Here is a 7,346-nt window from a genome sequence, read left to right on the forward strand (position 1 = left end):
ATATTTATATATAAATGTATATTATATATAAATGTATATATATTTATATATATAAATGTATATTATATATAAATGTATATATATTTTTATATACATATATATATATTTTTTTTTGAGATGGAGTCTCGCTATGTTGCCCAGGCTGGAGTGCAGTGGCACCATCTCAGCTCACTGCAAGCTCCGCCTTCCGGGTTCACACCATTCTCCTGCCTCAGCCTCCCGAGTAGTTGGGACTGCAGGCGTCCGCCACCACGCACAGCTAATTTTTGTTTTTTTTTTTTAGTAGAGACAGGGTTTCACCGCGTTAGCCAGGATGGTCTCAACCTCCTGACCTCATGATCCGTCCGCCTTGGCCTCCCAATGTGCTGGGATTACAGGTGTGAGCCACCACGCCCGGCCTATTTACATAATATATTAAGGCCAGTTCATTTTGACTGATACTAAAGGTAGACTTGAACCTTGTAATTGAAAATCACTTACACAGTGTTTACCATGTGCTAGGCAAAGGCTTTGCATGTATTACTTCATTTAGCCCTCATAGCTCTAGGAAGTAGGTTCTATTATTATTTATTATTGTTATCCCCTTTCTCCTTTTATATGTCAGTCTGAATGCAGATTCTCCTATCTTCATGATTGACCTTCAGACTGCAGGTTTAGCAGTTGCTAAAAAACAAAAATCAATCCAGCTCCTATTTCTGCCCCAAGCTGTCAACAACAAGGGTTGGGGAAAACTTTTCCAGGCTGACAATTATTGTTAAAAGCAGCTTTTCCTGTAGGCTGTCTGGCAGTAGCAGGAAGGCAGGCTGAGTATCCCATGATTGCCAAAGCAAGGAGGGCTTCTGGTGGAAATGGACTTCTTTGATATATTTTTCTCCTGGGCTGATCTGCTTTTCTATTTCTCCTCTTTCACTGGTGTGTGTGTGTGTGTGTGTCTATGTTTATTTCAGGTCATGATCTGCTTCTTCTGTCCTGAAAATGCACTTGGAGCTCTATCCACAGAGGTAATTTCAAAGTTTAGAAGTTGTGTTCTGAGTTTTATCTCACAAGCAAATGCTATGATTTCCAAACATCTGTTCTCTAGGCAGTGTTAAAATTCATTATCCTGACAATTGCCCTTCGGCCTATGTGCCAGGGCAGTTGAAGCCACCCACCCTGGATTCCACCTACTACTCTTTACGATGAGACAATAGTAATTTTTTTATGAATCACAGGGCAAGTCACTGAATAATGTCCTTGACATCATCTTTACTGCAAGTACAATAACAAGTTTTACAGGGCCATTCTTTACAATACACTTTAATATCTATGACGCAATGCCAAAACTCACATCAATGAAATTAATTCTACAAGGCACAAAACACAAGTATGCAAATTTCTAATGGTTTGATTTGAGAATAAACTTTTAGCGTGCCCAATGCAATGAAGAAGTCCTTCACAAATATTACTTCTAGTGACTCTAGGTTATACTCCTGGACAAGCCTTTAAGGCTGTGAGGAACCTGAGAAATCCACTGAAAATTTACATCTAAATACAGTCATCCCCCTTCTCTAATCATGTGCTGTGGGAGAATCCCAGTAAGCAGATAGCACTTCTAGATGTTCTTATAAAACAACTAGAGTTGACCCTAGCACAGAAGAATGGATGACTGCAGACCTAAGAAAACATAAGCCCCAAATTCATTAATTCAGCCATGATTAAAATTAAGCTGAAGTCATAAATTAAAATCTTTAGTAATAGGAATCTTGAGCTAATAAAAAACTGTTGATACGTGTGTTTGGGAATACAAAACTCTGAGTTGGCTTCTTGACATCTTGTTATGAGAGATAAGAAAGCAGGTTAGAAAATGTTTGCCTACCAGGGACCATAAAATTTGGGTTAGTTTCTATTCCCTTTCTTATTATTATATTGAGTTTCTGTCTACTGCTCTTTGATAAAAAAGGCAAAGACTTTTTCTGAAATAATGGAATTTTAATAGCTTTAATAGTTTCCAAACCTGCTGACTTATAATCTTGGGACTTTGAATGTTTGTTATAAAAGATTACATTTATAGAATGTTCAATGAGGAAAGCTATTAAAGTAGAAAATTATTTTTCATAGAAAGTTGATTTTATTCATCAACTGTGAAGAAACTTCCGTTGTACCAGTATTTATTCACTCCTTCCATAGTGACAAAATTTGTAGCTGGGTACAAAGGTACCTAGGATATAGGCAGTGAGGTATGGCCATGTGACTAAATAATAGCCAATCGTATGTGAGCAGAGGTTAATTTGTAACTTTGTGAAAATGTTCTCAAAGGGAAAGGAGTGTCCTGCTGGGGTCCTCTTTCCTGGCGCCTGGAGTATGGATGCAATGGCAAGTCACCTTGGAAGATATAGACAAGGACAGAATTGCAGTGCTGCAGAGCAAAGACAGAAGGACCTGGGTTTCTGATCCCATAGAGGGGCTCATACCTGCCTAAGTAAGACCTCTTACCTCTGGACTTTATTCATATGAGGAAGAGATAAACAGCTGTTTTATCTAAGTCACTGTTATTTTGGGATTATTTGCTAACCAAATCCTAACAAATAAACCAACTTTGTGCTAACTGATCTGCTGACTGTGACCTCATTGATCAAATTCAAATGAACCTAATCAAATAGAAGACTCTCCAGATCATCTGGAGACACATACAATTTCTCAGCCATCCTTAGATCTTTGTGTCACCAACACAAGAGTCAAAGTGTCTGATGAAAGCATCTGATTGGCGAAACCAGTGTCCTTTACTTTATGTGTTAAGGATGAGGCAAATTATTGGGTCCTTCTGGCTTCCACTTCAAGATACACACAGTGGGGAATTAACCCCTAGAGAAAAGGTGTTCAAATAAAAGAATATAAATGCCCCCAGTGCTTTCTGAACCAGGTCCCTTAGAGTTGGATTTACTGGTGCATCAACTAAGCAGGAAGCTCTTCAAAGAGATGGAGTTGGGTCAGGTGGTGTTGGGTAAGGTGAGGGAGCTGCTTGAAGGAGGAGCACATCCTACATCAGTGAAGGACAACACTAAATTGTTGTGGATATTTACATAATCAAGGTATATATTAAACATGGAACACGGCATGCTGGAAAGATGATGGCTCAGCAAGTCTCACCTTCCCTTCTCTTTAATTACTAAACACTCCAACCTCCAACCTCCTCCTGGCTAACTAGGTGGAGCCTGGAGGGCATGAGCCAGAGACCTGTAGCTGAACTTCCAATCCTGCTACTACCCTAAAGCCAGATAAAACCCAGGCAAAGCCTTGGGGAAGATTTTAAAGCTGCAGTTCCTGAGGAAGGCTTGGACTATGGGGCACTCAGGGAGAAGGTTAACATTGGTTAGCATGAGTGTGCCTGTCTTTTTGGTTCCCAGGAGGCTGAAGGGGAAGGCTGGGTTCTCTCCAATTCTGAGGTTGAGTGAGCATGAGAGGCCCACGGAGAAGAGGAGTATCCTCCCAATTCCTCAGCAGAGGCTTAGAAACCTTTTCACTGATGCAATGGGTCAGAAGATCAGAGCTTGCTGCACTTCCACCACTCTCAAGACTGCTACTACTAAAGTATCTTCAAGACGAGACCAAAGAAAATAACACTTCACCACTGGGGCCAGCAGCCATAGAGAGGAAGAGTAAATAAAATAATCAAAGAAGACCTTAACAAAATCTGAGTAGTTTACTTGCGGAAAGATTTTAAGCAAACAACAGATAAATCCAAAGACCTCAAGATAGAAGAAGATACTTTGGGGAGAAATTAATGGTATGAAATGAATCTTGCAATATGTATAGTTAAACGGAAATGGATAACTATATCCATTTAACTATGTATAGTTATATCAAAGTGGATAATGCACTATACTATTTGAGTGCATATAACCTAATTGGACAGGCACTGGCTCACACCTGTAATTCCAGCACTTTGTGATAAGAAAGACCATAAAAGATTAGGAAAAAATCTAGGACACTTACCTATATAACTTGGAAGATGAGGGAAGAACTTCTTAACTAGACAGGCAACACAGGAGCTATAAAAGACAGAAATATTTTACTATATGATATATAAAGACAAATATTTGCAGCATAACAAAACAAAATACAACTGGGTGAGGTGGCTCACACCTGTATTCATAGTATTTTGGGAGGCAGAGGTGAGAAAATCACTTGAGGCCAGGAGTTTAAGACTAGCCTGGGCAACATAATGACATCCTGTCTCTACGAAATTTTTTTTTTTTTTTTTTGAGACGGAGTCTCGCCCTGTTGCCCAGGCTGGAGTGCAGTGGCATGATCTCAGCTCACTGCAAGCTCCGCCTCTCAGGTTCATGCCATTCTCCTGCCTCAGCCTCCTGAATAGCTGGGACTACAGGCGCCCACCACCACGCCTGGCTAATTTTTTTGTATTTTTAGTAGAGATGAGGTTTCACTGTATTAGCCAGGATGGTCTCCATCTCCTGACCTTGTGATCTGCCAGCCTTGGCCTCCCAAAGTGCTGGGATTACAGGCATGAGCCACCACATCTGGACCAAAAAAATTTTTTTTAAATGAGCTGGGTGTGGTGGCAGGTGCCTGTGGTTCCAACTACTTGGGAGGCTGAAGTGGGAGGATTGCCTGGGCCCAGGAATGCAAGGTTAGAGTGAGCTAGTTTCATACCACTGGCTTAAAAACAAACAACCTAACAAACAAACAAACCAAGAAACCAAAAAACCTTTTTACCAGGCAAAAGATACTATAAACCAACTCAAAAGGCAAATGAGAGAGTTGGAAAAAATTTGTAATTCAGATGGCTATTTAAAACTCATAGGAAAAAAATGAGCAAATAATGTGAGTAAATAGTTCTTAAAGGAGCAAATCTAAATAGTCAATATGATATAAGAAGAGTTGAGAAGATGCTTAAACTAGCTAGCAGAAAATGCAAATTAAAGTAGAAATAAGGGATCTCTCTTCTGAACTGTTGTTAGTGTGAGGGGTACGAAACACCCACTGTTGATGGAGACAGGGAAATGCAAATTCTTATATATTTATGTTGTCAAGTTCTTACAGGCTGTGAAGAAAGCAATTTGGTTACATCTTTTAAAACTAAAAGTTCATATATCCTTTAACGCAGCAATCCCAATTGTGGAGAACCTGTGTCATAGAAATATAAGCAGCAGGCCGGGCACGGTGGCTCACGCCTGTAATCCCAGCACTTTTGGAAGCTGAGGCAGGCGGATCACGAGGTCAGGAGATTGAGACTATTCTGGCTAACATGGTGAAACTCCGTCTCTACTAAAAATACAAAAAAATTAGCTGGGCATGGTGGTGCATGCCTGTAGTTCCAGCTACTTGGGAGGCTGAGGTAGGAGAATCACTTGAACTCAGGAGGCAGAGGTTGCAGTGAGCAAAGATCGTGCCACTGCACTCCAGCCTGGGCAACAGAGTGAGACTCTGTCTCAAAAAAAAAAGAAAGAAATATAAGCAGCAGTAGGTAAGAACATGAATACGAGATGTTTATTTGGCATTGCTCTAGTGATAAAAGACTGGAAATAGCGTAAATGAGTAAAGATAAGGAAATAGACAAATAAGAGTACATTTACATCATAGAATAACACGTAATCATTAAAAAGAATGAAAACAATTGACTTACAGGGATTGCCATAAAGTATTGTTGAAGAAGAAAAATCAGATACAGAGAGATAAGCATAGTAGGACCCCATGCTTGTAAAGTAACCAGTGTCAAAATCCTACCATTTATCTGATGATTTATGAGTATCTGTGTATATATGTATATGCATAAATATGCTTGTATGTGGCTATGTATATATAAAAAGTACAGAAGGGCACACACTGGTTGTTAACATGAGGTATGAGGGTGGAGAGTAGGGCAGGATGACTGAATGGACATGAATGTAAGAGATAGAAGAACGTTAGAAAAACAGAGGCTGTTTTAAAAGGGCCCACCATGTGAAATATAATCCTATTTACGTAAAAGGATGTATGTGTGTGTATATTTGCATATAAATAAATTTTCAAGCAAATTAAGCAAATAAACAATTTTAAGCAAATCGCAAATACTGTATAGTTTCATCTGGAAATCTCTTAGTAAGAATCTCTAACGTGTCTATGCATGCTTGTAGTGGTGTTATGAACCAGGAAGAAGGAAAAAGGTGGAAGGATGTCCACTGGATTGTTAGTATGGGTCTCCTCAGGGGGTGGAAGTGAAGTGGGGGGTAGGAGGGATATAATTAGCCTTGCCTTTCTATGTTTTTGAACTGTATTGTTTCACTTGCTGCAATAAGCAGGGAAAACTGACAATTTGGTCCTTTGGCAGGCCTGAGAATTGGAAGAGCCTTTAGGAATATCTGCCATCTTTTCTCTCGTATTCAAGGCAGCACGTTTAAGCAATTGTGGACATCAAATAGATAAATAGCAAACTATTAGTGAGGAAACTAAGGGATGGCTTTTACTAAACCTGTTAAAGTTAATATTTAATAGTCAGAGATACCACAAAGCAAGATGGGGCAGAGCTCATAAATTTTGGGGTGAAGAATTGTATATATCTCCACCTTCTAAGGAAATAAATGTAAATTTAGAAAATACTTTGTACTAGATGCATTCAAGTAGATATACTTAACTATTCTGCAATTGTTGGACATAGATATTGTCGCCCAGATAATAATGCAATAAGTATCTTTCTTGGCTGTCTAGAAATGATGTTTAAAAAGACTATAGGATGACCAACCCCTTTTCAAGACTAAAGGTTAAGAGAAACAAGGAATGATAGGTATAAAAATATCTCCTGCCCTTGCAGTAAAAAAGTCTTATGCACAGAAAGAAGACCAAAAGGAAATAGAGTGCACCGGAATACTAACAATGGTTGTTTTTCAAAAGTGATATTATGTGTATTTATAAATAGTTATTTCTATTATTTGCTGTTCTGTCGAACTTCCTGTAACGAGTTTATAATATTTTATAATAAAAGAGAAACCAATAAACCTAAAAAACCCCGAGAAACTTAAAAAAATATAAGTGCAAAAGTTTCCTTTGACAAAAAACACTTATAAGCCTGTTGTCAATGTATTTTAGAGTTCTTTCACTATTTATGGCATTTCATCCATATGTGGACTATTAAGGGCAGAAATACAATATCTTTATTTGGGTCAAAAATCTCTGTATTCAAAAAACAGAATTATAAGGCATTGCAGATTGGAAAATACGAATATGCTCTGAAATTAGTATTTTGGATCCACTACGAGGAAATGCCAGCCTGACATGAAATACTGAAGAGAGGGCAGAAAAAAAAAGCTAGACTATTTCTTTACTAATATGACAAAAGCAGAAGCATTACTAGACCAGGTCTAGAACAGCCC

Source organism: Nomascus leucogenys, chromosome 22a, assembly GCF_006542625.1.
Source record: "Nomascus leucogenys isolate Asia chromosome 22a, Asia_NLE_v1, whole genome shotgun sequence".
Taxonomy (NCBI): Eukaryota; Metazoa; Chordata; class Mammalia; order Primates; family Hylobatidae; genus Nomascus; species Nomascus leucogenys.